This window comes from Giraffa tippelskirchi, chromosome 13 (assembly GCF_054371585.1).
Source record: "Giraffa tippelskirchi isolate mGirTip1 chromosome 13, T2T-mGirTip1v1.2.pri, whole genome shotgun sequence".
NCBI lineage: Eukaryota > Metazoa > Chordata > Mammalia > Artiodactyla > Giraffidae > Giraffa > Giraffa tippelskirchi.
Window position 1 is genome coordinate 102,083,790 of NC_137287.1, and position 17,442 is coordinate 102,101,231.

The 17,442-nt window shown below is 42.8% G+C and overlaps 1 long non-coding RNA gene across 1 annotated transcript in view; it reads right to left on the reverse strand.

The window, feature by feature from the left end:
* Window positions 1-17,442, reverse strand: part of LOC145533384 (uncharacterized) — a 33,078-nt gene that overhangs the window by 6,132 nt on the left and 9,504 nt on the right. Inside the window, exons 3-4 of the long non-coding RNA XR_014074038.1 lie at window positions 7,503-7,605; window positions 4,359-4,486 (exon numbers count right to left, since the gene is read on the reverse strand). This is a non-coding gene — a long non-coding RNA (uncharacterized LOC145533384). The remainder of the gene's footprint in view (window positions 1-4,358; window positions 4,487-7,502; window positions 7,606-17,442) is intronic.

The following is a 17,442-nucleotide window of genomic DNA, read 5'->3' on the forward strand; positions in this document are numbered from 1 at the left end:
AGCCTTCTTTATGGTCCAACTCTCACATCCATACATGACTACTGGAAAAACCATAGCCCTGACTAGACGGACCTTTGTTGGCTAAGTAATGTCTCTGCTTCTTAATATGCTGTCCAGGTTGGTCATAGCTTTTCTTCCAAGTAGCAAGCATCTTTTAATTTCATGGCTGTTCACCATCTGTAGTGATTTTGGAGCCCCCCAAAATAAAGTTTCTCACTGTTTCCCCATTTATTCACCATGAAGTGATTGGACTGGATGTCATGATCTTAGTTTTCTGAATGTTGAGTTTTAAGCCAACTTTTTCACTCTCCTCTTTCACTTTCATCAAGAGGCTCTTCTTTGCTTTCTGCCATAAGGGTGGTGTCATCTGCATATCTGAGGTTATTGATATTTCTCCCGGCAATCTTGATTCCAGCTTGTACTTCATCCAGCCCAGTATTTCACATTATGTGCTCTGCATATAAGTTAAATTAGCAGGGTGACAGTATACAGCCTTGACGTATTCCTTTCCCAATTTGGAACCAGTCTGTTGTTCCATGTCCAGTTCTACCTGTTGCTTGTTGACCTGCATACAGATTTCTCAGGAGGCAGGTCAGGTGGTCTGATATTCCCATCTCTTTAAGAATTTTCCACAGCTTGTTGTGATCCACACAGTCAAAGGCTTTGGCATAGTCAATAAAGCAGAAGTAGATATTTTACTGGAATTATCTTGCTTTTTTGATGATCCAGTGGATGTTGGCGATTTAATCTCTGGTTCCTCTGCTTTTCTAAATTCAGCTTGAACATCTGGAAGTTCAGGGTTCATGCACTGTTGAAGCCTGGCTTGGAGAATTTTGAGCATTACTTTTCTAGCATGTGAGATGACTGCAATTGTGTGGTAGGTTGAACATTCTTTGGCATTGCCTTTCTTTGGGATTAGAATGAAAACTGACCTTTTCCAGTCCTTTGGCCACTGCTGAGCTTTCCAAATTTGCTGGCATATTGAGTGCAGCACTTTCACAGCATCATCTTTCAGGATTTGAAATCGCTCAACTGGAATTTCATCACCTCCACTAGCTTTGTTCTTAGTGATTCTTCCTAAGGCCCACTTGACTTCGCATTCCAGGATGTCTGGATGTGATGGTGATCACACCATTGTGGTTATCTGGGTCATGAAGATCTTTTTTGTACAGTTCTTCTGTGTACTCTTGCCACCTCTTCTTAATATCTTCTGCTTCTGTTAGATCCATACCATTTATGTCCTTTATTCTGCCCATCTTTGCATGAAATGTTCCCTTGGTATCTCTAATTTTCTTGAAGAGATCTCTAGTCTTTCCCCTTCTATTGTTTTCCTCTATTTATTTGCACTGATCACTGAGGAAGTCTTTCTCCTTGCTATTCTCTGGAACCCTGCATTCAGAAGGGCATATCTTTCCTTTTCTCCTTTGTCTTTAGCTTCTCTTCTTCTCTCAGCTATTTGTAATGCCTCCTCAGACAACCATTTTGCCTTTCTGCATTTCTTTTTTCTGGGGATGGTTTTGATCACTGCCTCCTGTACAACGTCACGAACCTCCATCTGTAGTTCTTCAGGCACTCTGTCTACCAGATCTAATCCCTTGAATCTCTTTGTCACTTCCAATGAATAATCATAAGGGGTTTCATACCTGAATGGTCTAGTGGTTTTCGCTACTTTCTTCACTTTAAGTCTGAATTTGGCAATAAGGAGTTCATGATCTGAGCCACAGTCACCTCCTGGTCTTGTTTTTGCTGACTGTATAGAGCTTCTCCATCTTTGGCTGTGAAGAATATAATCAATCTGATATTAGTACTGACCATCTGGTGATATTCATGTGTAGAGTCATCTCTTGTGTTGTTGGAAGAGGGTGTTTGCTATGACCAGTGCATTCTCTTGGCAAAACTGTTAGTCTCTGCCCTGCTTCATTCTGTACTCCCAGGCCCAGTTTGCCTGTTACTCCAGGTATCTTTTGACTTCCGATGCATTCCAGTCCCCTATAATGAAAAGGAGATCTTTTTTGGGTGTTAGTTCTAGAAGGTCTTGTATGTCTTCATAGAACCATTCAACTTCAGCTTCTTCAGAATTACTGGTTGAGGCATAGACTTGGATTACTGTTATACTGAATGGTTTGCCTTGGAAACAGAGATCATTCTGTCATTTTTGAGATTGTACCCAAGTACTGCATTTTGGATGTATCTTTTGTTCAATATGAGGGCTACTCCATTTCTTCTAAGGGATTCTTGCCCACAGTAGTAGATATAATGGTCATCTGAGTTAAATTCACCCACTCCAGTCCATTTTAGTTCACTGGTTTCTAAAATGTCAATGTTCACTCTGGCCATCTCCTGTTTGACCACTTCCAATTTACCTTGATTCATGGACCTAACATTCCAGGTTCCTATGCAATGTTGTTCTTTACTTCCATCACCAGTCACATCCACAACTGGGTGTTGTTTTTGCTTTGGCTCCGTCTCTTCATTCTTTGGGGAGTTATTTCTCCACTGTTCTCCAGTAGCATATTGGGCACCCACCAACTTGGGGAGTTATCTTTCAGTTTCCTATGTTTTTGCCTTTTTTACTGTTCTCAAGGCAAGAATACTGAAGTGGTTTGTCATTCCCTTCTCCAGTGGACCACGTTTTGTCAGAACTCTCCACCATGACCTGTCCGTCTTGGATGGCCCTACACAGCATGGCTCATAATTTTATAGAGTTAGACAAGGCTGTGGTCCATGTGATCAGTATGATTAGGTTTCTGTGATTGTGGTTTTCATTCTGTCTGCCCTCTGATGGAGAAGGATAAGAGGCTTATGGAAGCTTCCTGATGGGAGAGACTAACTGAGGGGGGAACTGACTTGGTCTTCTTCTGATGGGTGCGGCCATGCTCGGTAAATCTTTAATCAAGTTTTCTATTGATGGGTGGGGCTGTGTTCCCTCCCTGATGTTTGACCTGAGGCCAAACTATGGTGGAGGTAATGAAGATAATGTTGACTGCCTTCAAAAGGTCCTGTGCATGCACTGCCGCACTCAGTGCCCCTGACCCTGCAGCAGGCCACCGCCGACCCGTGCCTCTGCTGGAGACTCCTGGACACTCACGGGCAAGTCTGAGTCAGTCTTTTGTGTGGCCACTGCTCCTTTCTCCTGGGTCCTGGTGCACACAAGGTTTTGTTTATGCCCTCCAAGAGTCTGTTTCCCCAGTCCTGTGTAAGTTCTGGCGGTTCTATGGTGGGGTTAATGGCGACCTCCACCAAGAGGGCTTATGCCATAACCAGGTCTGCTGCACCCAGAGCCCCTGCCCCTTCAGCAGGCCACTGCTGACCCATACCTCTGCAGGAGACGCTCAAACACTCAAAGGTAGGTCTGGCTCAGTCTCTGTGGGTTCTCCTGATGTACACAAGGTTTTAACTGAGCCCTCCAAGTGTTTCTGGCAGGTATGGGGTTTGATTCTAAACACAGTTTCACCCTTCCTACCACCTTGTTGGGGCTTCCCCTTTTCCCCTGGATATGTGGGTATCTTTTTTAGGTGGGATCCAACACTCTCCTGTCGATGGTTGTTCAGCAGCGAGTTGTAATTTTGGAGTTCTCACAGGAGAAGATGATTGCACATCCTTCTACTCCACCATCCTCAGTGTTGGGCTATCAGCCCTACTGTAACCTGACTCAGAAAAGGCCCTGATACCGGGAAAGATTGAAGGTAGGAGGAGAAGGGAACGACAGAAGATGAGATGGTTGGATGGCATCGCCGACTCAATGGACGTGGGTTTGAGCAAGCTCTGAGAGATGGTAAAGGACAGGGAAGCCTGGCTTGCTGCTGGGGTCACAAAGAGTCTGAACAGCAAGAGCAACAAGAGCAACTGAACAAGAGCCTTAGACTCCAGGGCTGGGTTGCCTCAGGCCAAACAATTAATAGGGAGGGAGTGCAGCCCCACCTATTAGCAGACAATTGGATTAAAGCTTTACTGAGCACTGCCCTGCTCTCCAGAGCAAGACCCAGTTTTTCCCACAGCCAGTCTCTCCCATCAGGAAGCTTACACTAGCCTCTTAGCCTCATCCACCAGAGGGCAGACTGAAGAAGCAAGAAGAACTACAATCCCACAGCCTCCAGAACGAAAACCACAATCACAGAAATTTAATCAAAATGAACAGGTAGAGAGGGTTATCTACCAGGTGAAGGAAAAAGATAAAACTCCAGAAAAACAACTAAAGGAAGTGGAGATAGGCAACCTTCCATAAAAAGAATTCAAAATAATGATGGTGAATATAGCACCAGTGGTGAAGAACCTGCCTGCCAATGCAGGAGATATAAGGGGTGTAGGTTCAATCCCTGGGTTGGGAAGATACCCTGGAGGAGGAAATAGCAACCCACCTCAGTATTCTTGCTTGGAGAATCCCGTGGACAGAGGAGCCTGCTGGGCTAAGGTCCATAGGGTCACAAAGAGTCAGACACGACTGAAGCAACTTAGCACACAGGCATACACAAAGATGATCCAGGATCTCAGAAAAAGAATGGAGAAGATGCAAGAAATATTTACCAGACTTGTTTAAAAATATAAATCCTTGTAAATATTTGGGGGGGAAATGCTTCTGTTCATTAGAACAATGAGAAACTAATGTAAAGCATCAATGTACTACTTACAAAAGGTAAGTATACTACTTATACGGAGAAGGCAATGGCAACCCACTCCAGTACTCTTGCCTGGAAAATCCCATGGACAGAGGAGCCTGGTAGGCTGCAGTCCATGGGGTCGCTGAGTCAGACACGACTGAGCGACTTCACTTTCACTTTTCCCTTTCATGCATTGGAGAAGGAAATGGCAACCCACTCCAGTGTTCTTGCCTGGAGAATCCCAGGGACGGCGGAGCCTGACAGGCTGCCGTTTATGGGGTCGCACAGAGTCGGGCACGACTAAAGCGACTCTAGCAGCAGCAGCATACTACTTATAAAATTTATACTCTAACAAAGAATGAAACTTTCTATCAATTCATCGGTTATATTTCTGTATCAGTCAGCTTCTCTAAGTTATACTGCAGTAACAAATGTCACATCTCACTGGTTTACAACAACCAATGTTTATTTCTTGCACATCCTACACCCAGGATTGGCTGCAGCTCTCTCCACGTCATCTTCCTTCTAGGACCCAGCTGGGTCCTTTCTGGGACCCAGTGACCCTATTGGGATACCTGGTGGAAAGGGGGAAACGTATGGTGGAAATATGCAGTGGTTCTTCAAGCGCCTGCTCAGAAGTGCCATGACATCACTCAAGCTCACCGATCTTTGGTCAAAGTAAGTCATGTGGCCAGGCCTGATGTCAGCGGCACAGAAAGTATAATCCTCTTACAGGAGAGAGAACTTTGTGAGGCTAAAGCATACCATGCCAGGCAGCTTCCACCTGGCTCTCACGCAGTGCTCACTCTCTGGATACTCTGTCTGGGAACCCGAGCACATGCTGTGAGAAGCCTGGGCCACATGGAGAAGCCACGTGTAGGCACTTGCTCCAGTGGACAGTCCCAGCCTTTGAGTCACCCCTGCCCAGGCAACAGCAGAGAAGCCTCCAGATGATTGTAGCCCTGGCCGTTTGAATCTTCCCAGCTGAAGCCCCAGACACCATGGAGCAGAGTCAAGCTGTCCCCGCAGCGCCCTGTCTAGACTTTTGACAGAAAGAATCCATGAAAGTAATAAAATGGTGGCTTTACGTCACTCAATTTGGAATTACTTGTTACGTGGAAATATTAACTAGAAAATGGTGCTTAAAAATTTTTTTTGATTCCATTACCAACATTTAAAATGGGAAGATTTCACGTACAAACTTGGGATTTTGGCTTTTAAAGAGAAATCAGAAAATCTGGCCGCACTGACATGCCTGATGGGAAAAAATTGGTCAGAGTTGCCCTCTTGAGAGGGGGTATGGGTATCTTGTCTACCTTGGCCTCTGCCTGGCTGTCTCTGCTTGGTTAGGTCCCTTGCCTGGTCCCAGCAAGCCTGTGGGTGTGCTGGCCCTGGGACTGAACTATCCTACTGCCTGGGTTGGGGAGGGGGGAGCGCTGCCATCATCTCAGGACCTTTCCCTTTCCCCTGATGGCTGGGACATCCCTGACCTCTGTGGGCATTCCCTTTTTGTCCCATAAATCCACCAAACCAGGCAGGGTTCTGCCCTTTTGTCTGCTCAGAAAACCATTTATGTGAAATAAAAACCAGGCAGGGGCTGGGGGTGGTGATGGCTGTGTCTGGAGTTGGCCTATCCTGTAAACAATTTCCTGGTGATAATCTTTCCAATTATCCCTCCAAGCTGGAACTGCTATGTGAAATCAAGCTGGGTGCCCTTGGTTTATCCTGTACATCTTGGAGTCATTAAGATCTGGCTTTATATTTCAGGGTGAGCTGTCCAGAGCCACCAAGGCCAGGGTTTCCAAGATCCTTGATACAGACACAGAGAATCACAGTCTCTATAATAGAGACTTAGAAACAAATGCAGGGCAGATTATAGAATCTTATACCCAACAAGACTCTTAAAAGTCAATCTATCTTAACACCAAGGATAGAAAAGTCAGGTACAAATTCCAGGAACTATAACTTTATTTTTCCTTGCACAAACTCAATTTATTATTAATAGCTTCCATTCATACATGTGGGACAGAATTAATTATTATTTATTCAACAAATGTTTATCAGGGGCCTCTATGTACTAGGTATTTTCTTTTTTTTTAACAGAGTGAGAATATAGCCATGACATATCAGATAAAAACTTCTTATACCATGAAGTTTCATCTGCTTTCCAGTGGGAGAGAGAGATGAAAAACAAAACAGAAAAACCAAATATATGATAGCATGTCATAAGTGGTGTTAAGTGCTCTGATGAAAAATTCAGCAGAAGGAAGGCAAAAGTAGTGATGGAGAAGGAGTGTTATTTTATTGAGGGTGGTCAGAGAAAGTGTCCTGATGACGTGACCTTCATTCAGAGACCTGGAAGACATGAGGGAGTGAGGTTTATGAGGACTCAGAGAAGAAGGGTCCATCTGGGTGAAGGAATGGAGAAGGCAAAGGCCCTGAGGCTGGACTGGAGTGTGGTTGGCCTGTCCTGGGAGAAACAGTGGGGCAAGCTGGATGTCTGGGCAGAGGTAGGAGAAAGGAGGAGGAGCAGAGACAGAGGTTGAAATCTCCATTCAATATTCTTCTTCCCTGCTGGGTTATGTCTAGATCTACAGGGCATCACACAATCCCTGGATGGAGGGAGCATCTCGTATATCTAGTCCTGCAGTCAGGACTAGCTGCCTGCTCCTGCTATGCCTTCCTCATTTTGATTTTCAGCTGAGCCTGTTGGCTTTTGTTGCCTCACAGCTGCCACCATCAGGTGTCTGGCTCACCTGGATTCTCTGACCTGCAGAAATCTGCAGGAGGTTACTCAGAGGTGACTACCTAGGCACCTCGTGCATAATTTTTCAGCTCCTGAACTGGGCCAAGATGGAGGAATCTAGCTGGGGACTCAGCCAGTGTCTGTCTTTTTTTTCTCACCTTGACATCTCCTTGAAGGGATCGAAGGCAAATGTAGAGGGTGGAAGCAGGACAGGATCTAGTTTTTGTGAAGTCTAAAGTTTATGCCATTTTGGATGACTCTCTTTAAGAAAAAGAAAAGAAAATTATGAATATACATTTAGGTATAAATGTGAATGTTTATTTAGAATGAGAGAAGAAAATGAAAATAAACTACAAAATTGGAAAAGCTGACAAATACCACAAGCAATACAAGATCAAGAAAAATAACACTATGGGCTTCCCTGGTAGCTTAGATGGTAAGGAATCCACTTGCAATGTGGAAGATCTGAGTTCAATCCCTGGGTTGGGAAGATGCCCCTGGAGTAGAGAATGGCTCCCCACTCTAGTATTCTGGCCTGGAGAATTCCATGGACTGTATAGTCCATGGGGTCGCAAAGAGTCAGACACAACTGAGCGCCTTTCACTCACTTATTCATCTTTATTAACTGTCTGATATCCCCTATAATACTTTTCCCCTTCATTTTTGGAGAAGATTTTTACAGCAGAAGCCAAGAGAATGAGAAGGAAGTCGGTAAAGTATTTAAAATGCTGAAAGAAAAGAACTGTCAACTCAGAATTCCATATATAGCAAAAATGCCCTTCAGAAATGAAGGTGAAATTAAAAGGTCAGTCTCAGGTGAAAGAAAACTAAGAGAACTCATAGCCAGCAAGCCACCTACTCTAAGAGAATTGCTAAAGGACGTTATCCTGATAGAAGGATACAGAAGGGAACTTGGAAGATCAGAAATGAAGAAGGAGCAACATAACTGGTAATAATGGGTCAGAGAATGGCAAATATGTGAGTAAAAAATAAGGGACTATTCTTTTTCTCTTGCATTCTTTGAAATATATTTATAGGTGAAAATTTGCCTGAACACTATCTGATGGAAATTTCAATATATGTAGATGTAATACATAAGACAATTATAACATAAAGAGAGGAGAGTGAACAGACATATCCAAAGGTAAAGTGTCTACATTTCCCTTAAAGTCATAAAATATTAATTCCAAATGATTGTGACAAGTACCAACGTCAGCTGCAATCAGTGGACCAGCCTCTAAACTTAATTATACAATGAGAGATAGCAAACACACACACACACACACACACACAATAGGTAAATTAAAGTAGAATACTAAAACAGGTTCAGATAACACCTCAAAAATAGGAAAGGAAGAACAATGGAATGAAAAATAGAGGAAACAACCAGAAAACAATAAAGCAACTTAAATCCAAACGTATCAATAACAAGTACATTAGATATAAATGGTCTAAATTTACTGTTAATAATCAAAAGTCAAAAATGGTCAAAATGGATTTTAAAAAATGACCCAACTATATGTTGTCTAAAAGAAATTTACTTTAAATATGATTACATAGGCAGGTTAAAATTGAAAGGATGAAAATTATATACCATACTAGCACTAATTACAGAGTGACTACATTAATATTAAAGTGAATTTCTGAGCCAAGAAAATCACTAGGGGTAAAAAGAAACATTAAATAATGATAAATAGATCTATTCACTAAGAAGGACAAACAATCCTAAAGTGTGCATGTATGCATCCAGAAAAAGAGCTTTAAAATATAGAAAGCATTCAGACAGAACTGAAACATGAAATAGACAAATCCATAATTATTGTTGAAGGCTTCAATACAGCTCTCTCAGTAATCTATAGAATTTGTAAACATAAAATCAACAAGGGTATAGAATGAACACCATTAAACAGCTACAACTAACTGGCTTTTATAGACTACTTTACCCAACAACAGTAACAAATGCATATTCTTTTCAAGTGCAGATGGAACTTTCCCCAAAACAGACTTTATCCTGCATGAGGAAACAGGACAAAGAATATAAAATGCATGGGAAACCCTTCAGTTATTGTTTTAAGATGTGCTGTCTCATAAAGCCTTTGAATCTTAGAAATACAAACACAGATTCTTTGAAAATAAAGTTTCATTGACTAGTTTTTGAACCCTAGAAGTATGTAACAAAAAAAATACTAGATTCTTGACAATTTTAAAAGCATACAATCATAGAATAATTGCTTAATAAATTTGTAGAATCTTGGAAAAACTGGAATGTTAGATATGTAAAGGGAATCTAATCTAGTGATTTCAAAATTGAGGTCCCAGAAGATAGTACTATTTCAAAAAGCTGAAAAGATATTTCACCTTAGTAAATTCAGTTTAATTAAGACATAAAAATCTTTCAGGATTTGGACCTGTAGAGAAAAAATAGGAGTCCCTCAGGGTGAAAAGGCTGAAGAGTTGATAACTATAGTCGGACAACATCATCATCTTACAAGTGGCAAAAGTGACAAAAATAATGCAAGCAATTTCATTACTGTGGAAGGTGGCATTACTGGTCCCAGTTCCTAACCTCTCCCTGTATTTATGCCATTTGCCTTTCCTCCTACAAAAGAGGTAACTCTACACTAAGCTATGTAACAAATGCATGAGCTACAGTAATCAGTCATTCAAGCAACTGAGGTTTGGGGTGGTTGTTATATACCAACTGCTGACTGAAACAGGGAAAGGAGTTAATGACACCAGTGAATTCCTTCTCCAGTTCTTTCCCCACTGTGTCAGTTCCCATTCAAGTGTGGATGCGACACCATGGGTGTACCCAAGGGGATCTAGGCAGGATTCAGGCAGAACTCTGAAGCATTGAATCACACAGGGGGAGTGTTACTCCATTTCTAAGTCTTCATTAGTCCTTCCGATATCTTTAAAACAGAAAGTCTCAGGAGGCAGTATGTCTCCAGCACCTCTCTGACACTTGCTGATGATTTTTTAATCAAAGAGAGAACATGCCTTGGGTTCACATTTTTCAGGTAGGCAAGAATATCTAGCAAGAATTTAATAGATTATTCAGTTATTAGAGTGTTTACTTTTATAGATACTTTCTAGTCATAACAAGGGATAAAATTGAAAGTGTTAGTCAATCAGTCATGTCCGACTCTTTGCGACCCCATGGACTGTAGCCTACCAGGTTCCTCTGTCCATGGAATTCTCCAGGCAAGAAAACTGGAATGGGTTGCCATTTTCTTCTCTAGGGGATCTTCCCGACCCAGGGATCAAACCCGGGTCTCCTGCATTGCGGATGGATTCTCAACCATCTGAGCCACCAGGGAAACATAACAAGGGATAGATGCTTGCTTTTCTATTTATAGTTGTGATGTGATTTTAAAAATTTTAAGTACATCTTTTTACGTGCATTTTAAGATATTTATTTACACAAAGAAAAGTGGAATCTAAAGAAAAATATGGAGTCAATGAGAGTGTAGATGTTGTAGCTCTGGCCCAAACCATACCGTGGTGATAGAAAACCTCAGAATTGTGTCCCACTGTGGCAGAAGGCACATCTGGGCAGCTCAGTGGGATGATGAACTTGGTGAAGTAGGGATTGATTGAAACAAACATCATAAGGCCACGAGTCTGTCTAGGATGGCCCTGCCAAAGCTCTCTTCCAGAATTCATATTTTGACGCTGTTTCATTTTATGTGATGACTCTGATCTGTGACTTGGATGCAGTTGGGGAGGGAGGGAGGGCAGCTCTCCTCAACTCTCGGTGTGACCTCGGCTGGATCCCTTGCCCTTTCTGGTCGGCTGGATCCCTTGCCCTTTCTGGGTTTGATTTAATGGGCCATTACCTGTATCTAAGAAAAGTAAGTGACATGAGATTAATTTGCAGTGTGGGCTCAAACTTCACTGGGAAAAAAAGTTACTCATGTCAACCTGCTCTCCCTCTCTTACCAGTTTCATTTGGAGATTTCTCCCCATCTGGTTTTGAAACAGGCTGATAAGGGGCTCGCAAAACAATCATGAAATTCAAAGAAACTTTCTTGAAGTAAAAAAATGTTTTTTGAAATTATGTATTGAAAGAGAACATAAATACTTGACAATATTGACCTCAACTGACCAAGACATGTTCCAGGAAAATTCCTAGACTTTAAAGAAAAATAAAGAAAAGTTGGATACCTATGCAAAAAAAAAGGAGTCATTACATAAAGAAATAACATAGGCTTGTCATCATAATTTTTTTAAACACCACTTTATGGTCAAATGAAATAGAGCAACATATTTAAGATACCAGAGGAAAGAAAATGATAAATAAGGTTTTTATATCCATCAAAACTGATTTCCAAATACAAAGGACACAAACTGTTATCAACATACAGGAACTTGGGGGATATTGTTTCCATGAGTCTTTCCTGAAGAATCTATTAGACAATGAGCTTCAGACAGCAAAAATGAACATGCTATCTTTGTATGCCTAAAATCTTTTCCCTTTGATTCCTGGAGGAGAATTGCTGAGTCAAAGGATATGCAAGTGCAAATACTGATAATGTACTGCCACATTTTTCTTCAGAGATGCTATTACAACTTTCATTCCTATTAACAAGGTATGAGACTGCCCATTTCCCCATAGCATTGCCAGACTTAGCCGGCTAACCATTTCTGAAATGATTAAGTTTTGTTTTCAACTTTTATTGGTAGCCAGTTTCCTTAAGGCCTTGTCTCTGCAATCCTGGTTTTCTTTTCTTTAAATATAAGAAACTTTGATATGGAAATAAAAATGATTATGGTAAAGAGATGTAAAAATAAAGACTGGTGGTGAGCATTAATGTATATTTTTTTGCAGAACCAAGATTAGGTGATGGTTAAAAAGGAGAGAATACATTATTAAAAGATTTATTATATAATAATGTAAACTTAAAAATGAGAAAGGGAATGAGATCATCTATGCAAAAATTTAAAATCTCTTCTCAGTAATTATAATTAATGGTAATAGTGTTAGTATTGTTAATCTAAGATTGTTGTGTGTATAGCATGGGATCAAGAAAATGACTAATTATGGACTATTGCTATCATCCTCTGTGACATTAAGAGCTAGCATTCTCAGTGCATAAGAAAAAAGATACAAATATATTATAAAGAAGTTGAATAAACAACCTGAGTTTTAAGTTAGATTTGAAAGTTCCAGTATGAACTCATGAGCTACTATATATATTAATACATATATTATAGCTCTGTCCACTGAAAAGTTCTAGAAATAATGACCAGCCCAGTAGCATTGAGCATTCCTAGCATTCTGATTGAGATTTTAAACTATAATTTTCCATGAAAAGGCACCAGGACTCCTTGGCAAGATGGCTTTTCTGGGTCTGAGGTCAGAAATGAGGACAAGGAAAGCCTGGAATATTTTGTCATACACATAGAAATTTTACTACATATAAAACTAATGGAGATATGCCAAAATGACCCCAGAGCCAACTTGAAGAGGTTCCTACTGACCAAAAATCAGACAATCTAAGGGTCAATTAGGCTAAAAATACAATGGATTGAAAATCATAAACCATACGGTGACTGCAGCCTTGAAGTTAGAAGACGGTCTCTCCTTGGAAGAAAAGCTACGACAAAGCCAGACAGCATTTTAGAAAGCAGAGACATTAATTTGCTATATGGGCAAAGGTCCATATAGTCAAAGCTATAGTTTTTCCAGTAGTCATGTACAGATATGAAAGTTGAACCATAAGGAAGGGTGAGTGCCAAAGAAATAGATGCTTTCGAACTGTGGTGCTGGAGAAGACTCTTGAGAGTCCCTTGGACAGCAAAGAGATCAAACCAGTCAATCCTAAAGGAAATCAACCTGGAATATTTACTGGAAGGGCTGATGCTGACGGAGAAGGCAATGGCAATCCACTCCAGTACTCTTGCCTGGAAAATCCCATGGATGGAGGAGCCTGGTAGGCTGCAGTCCATGGGGTTGCTAGGAGTCGGACACGACTGAGCGACTTCACTTTCACTTTTCACTTTCATGCATCGGAGAAGGAAATAGCAACCCACTCCAGTGTTCTTGCCTGGAGAATCCCAGGGACGGGGGAGCCTGGTGGGCTGCCGTCTATGGGGTCGCACAGAGTCGGACATGACTGAAGCGACTTAGCAGCAGCAGCAGTAGCAGCAGCAGCAGCTGATGCTGAAGCTGAAGCTCCAATCCTTTTGCCACCTGATGCAAAGAGCTGACTCATTGGAAAAGACCCTGATGCTGGGAAAGATTGAAGGCAGGATGAGAAAGGGAGGACAGACGATGAGATGGTTGGATGGCATCATCGACTCGATGGACATGAGTTTGAGCAATTTCTAGGAGATGGTGAAGGACAGAGAAGACTGGTGTGCTGCAGTCCATGGGATCACAAAGAGTTGGATACAAATGAGCAACTGAACAACAACAGAAACAACAAATACTTAAATCTACAACATAAGTATAAATCATAAGTGCAAAGGCCCTGTGGCAGGAGCATATTTAGTGTGTTTCAAATATTTCCCATAAGTTTCTCAGACCCACCCAGCAGACCTACTGGGTATTGTCTCTTGAGCCCCAGCAACTCATTTGGTTCCAATTTTGATGATTTGCAGCACCTGGTGCTGGGGCAGGGCTGCCCTCTGGAGTTGTTGACACCTTGTAAATCTGTCCCTTTTAAGCAGCACCATGTGCATATGCTTTAGCACAGCTACAACTGTGGTTTTGTTTTTAATTAGAGGAAGCCCCCTGGGGGATTAACTATGTGCTAGCAAAGGCAGTTCGACATCTTCCTGCAGAGTGCTCATAACTAAGGATATACTCAAGCTGCTGGGACAGGCTGGTGCAACTGGAGTCACCTAGGAAGGGCAGGGCTGCAGTTGTAGCCAGGGAAGATGAGGATCCCCATCAACTGGAAGTGACTGCCAGTTCTTTCTTCCAGGATGAAGTTCTAAGGTTGGCAGCAGTCCTGTGGAAGGGGATATCAGAACTGCTTACCTCAGTCAATGGAGAGACCAAGACAAGACAATCTTAGAGTACCTTTAGGTAAGTAAGTGTTAGTCTCTCAGCTGTGTCCGACTCTTTGCAACCCCATGGGCTGTAGCCCTCCAGGCTCCTCTGTCCATGGAATTCTCCAGGCAAGAATACTGGAGTGGGCTGCCATTCCCTTCCCCAGGGTATCTTCCCAACCCAGGGATCAAACGTGGGTCTCCTACATTGTAGGCAGTTTCTTTACCATCTGGGCTACTAGGGAAGCCTTCAAATCATTTTTGGAACATGTATTGAATACCCACTCAGAGTCAGTGTCTGTGCACACACCAGAACACCAGTGGAAAGAGTATATAAACTATGGACACTGCTCTCAAGGAACTTACAGGAATTTATACATTTTGCTTGTATATTCTGTTTCTCTAGTAAAAGTAATTCTGAGCTACCAAGATGGAGACTTGAGATCTAATCTCTGATTCAGATCATTTCTTGGGTGGAAGCATGGGAAATGGTCCTGGGTAGTTAACGGGCTCTGAGAATTGCCAGACCTTCCTTTCTCCTTCCCCTCATTTCTCTCTCTCTGCCCTCCCATCTTTCCCTTCAGTATTCCTTTCCCAAATATTTTTTGAGCAGCCACTAAGTATCATTCCCTCTTCTGGACACTGAGGCTCTAGTATTGAACAACACAGACATGGTTCCTGCCCTCACAGAGCTCATAGACTAGCTGGAAAAACTATAAACCAGTAAATTTACAAATCAAACAAGTGCAGACTTACAGGGTCTAAGAAGGATATCAAGTATGATGGGGAAGGTATGGCCAAGATGGTGAAATAGGAAGACCCTGAGCTTACCTCCTCCAACAGATGCACCAATATTACAACTATTTACAGAGCAACTATCGATGAGAATGACCTGGAGGCCTGCAGAAAAGATTTCCCACAGCTAAAGACATGAAAAAGGAACCACAACAAGACAGGTGGGAGCAGAAGAGATGTGGTATAGTTAAGACCCACAATTCTTGGTAGGCAACTCAAAACTGGGAGGATAATCACAGTTGCAGAGTTTTCCCAAAGGAGCAAGGGGTCCAAGCCCCTTATAGGGTTCCCGACCTGGAGGCCATGCACTAGGAAGATGAGCCCCCCATAATGTCTTGATTTGAAGGCCAGTGGGGCTTGTGTGGGGCTTCCCAGGTTGCACTAGTGGTAAAGAACCTGCCCGCCAGAGCAGGAGACCTAAGTGATGCCCGTTTGATCCCTGGAGGATCAAACCAGGAAGATCCCCTGGAGGAGAGCATGGCAACCCATTCCAGTATTCTTGCCGTAGAATCCCCCTGGACAGAGGAGCCTGGTGGGCTATAATCCATAGGGTCACACGGAGTCAGACACAACTGAAGTGACTTGATACGCACGCATGCAAAGATTGTGTATAGGGAAGTCACAGGGCTTTAGGAAACAAGAGACTCCACTCTTAGAAGGTGCATGCAAAATCTCACCTGCTCTGAGACCCAGTACAGAGGGAGTAATTTAAAAGGAGCCTAGACCAGACTCACTGGCTGATCTTAGAGACTCACCTGGAGAGGCAGGAAGCATCTGAGACTCCCCCCTGGGGACACAGACACTGGTGGCAGCCATTTTGGGGAGCTCATTCTACCATGAGGACACTGGTGCTTGGAAGCACCATTTTGGAGTCCTTGCTCTAGCCTATTAGCGCCAGGGGCTTACTTGCTCACCACTCTGACCAGCCAGCGATGCAGGGACACTGCCCTGTTCATAACTACCTGACAACAGCCGCAGAAACCCAAAGGGTAACCCAGCCAACCACCCAGGGACTTGGCCCTGCGCTCCAGTGGGCCAGTAGCCTCCACATGACGCAGGGCCTGGCAGCCAGCCAGGCCAACGGGTAGCCCTACCTATTCCATGACCACAGTAGTCAGCCCTGCCACAACAGAAGGGCCCATGCAGCCCATGTAGGGGGCACCTCTACACCATACAGCTCTGGTGACTAGACGGAGAATGCTGCTTGGCCGCATAAGAGGTCTCCAAACAAGGCCACTCCTGCACGACTGGGAAAAGTAACCAACCTATCTAAGGCATCGAAATAAAACTAGAGAAAAAGGAAAGATGAGGCAACAGAAGAATATGTTTCGAATGAAGGAACAGGATAAAATCCCAGAAGAAGAGCAAAGCAAAGTGTGCCTAAGCAGTCTATTTGATAAAGAGTTCAAGCTAATTGGGACTTCCCTTGTAGCTCAGTCAGTAAAGAATCTGCCTGTAGCGCAGGAGACCCAGGTTTGATCCCCGGGTCGGGAAGATCCCCTGGAGAAGGAAATGGCAACTCACTCCAGTATTCTTACTTGGAAAATCCCATGGACAGAGGAGCCTGGTGGGCTGCAGTCCATGGGGTCGCAAAGAGTCACGCATGACTGAGTGACTAACATTTCAAGCTAATTATCATAAAGCTGCTTAGTGAACTCAGGAGAAGGATGAATGAACACCATGAGAAGTTTAACAGAGAGCTAGAAAATATAAGAATCAGACAGAGCTGAAGAATACAATAATTTTAATTTTAAAACACACTAGATCAACAGTAGATTAGATAATATAGAGGAACAGATCAGCAACCTGGAAAGCAAAGTAGTGGAAAACAACCAAGCTGAACAGAAAAAAATGAAAAAGAGAAAAATGAGATTAGTTTAAGAGAACTCTAGGACAATATTTTCATTATAGAGACCCTAGAGGGAAAAGAGAAAGGGGCAGAGAGCTTATTAAAGACCTACTGTATAACACAAGAAACTCTACTGAATATTTTGTAATAACCTATATGGGAAAAGAATCTGAAAAAGAATGGATATATGTATGAAAAAAAATGAAAGTGAAGTCGCTCAGTTGTGTCCGACTCTTTGTGACCCTATGGACTGTAGCCTGGCAGGCTCCTCCATCCATGGGATTTCCCAGGCAGGAATACTGGAGTGGGTTGCCATTTCCTTCTCCAGAGGATCTTCCTAAGCCAGGGCTCTGGGGAGAGCTTCCAGTGAAGGAAGCTGTGAGTTGCACTAGAATGAGTGTGTAGGGCGGTGAGGGGTGAGGGTGGGAGTGGGAGAGGATGGCAAGACGCTTCAT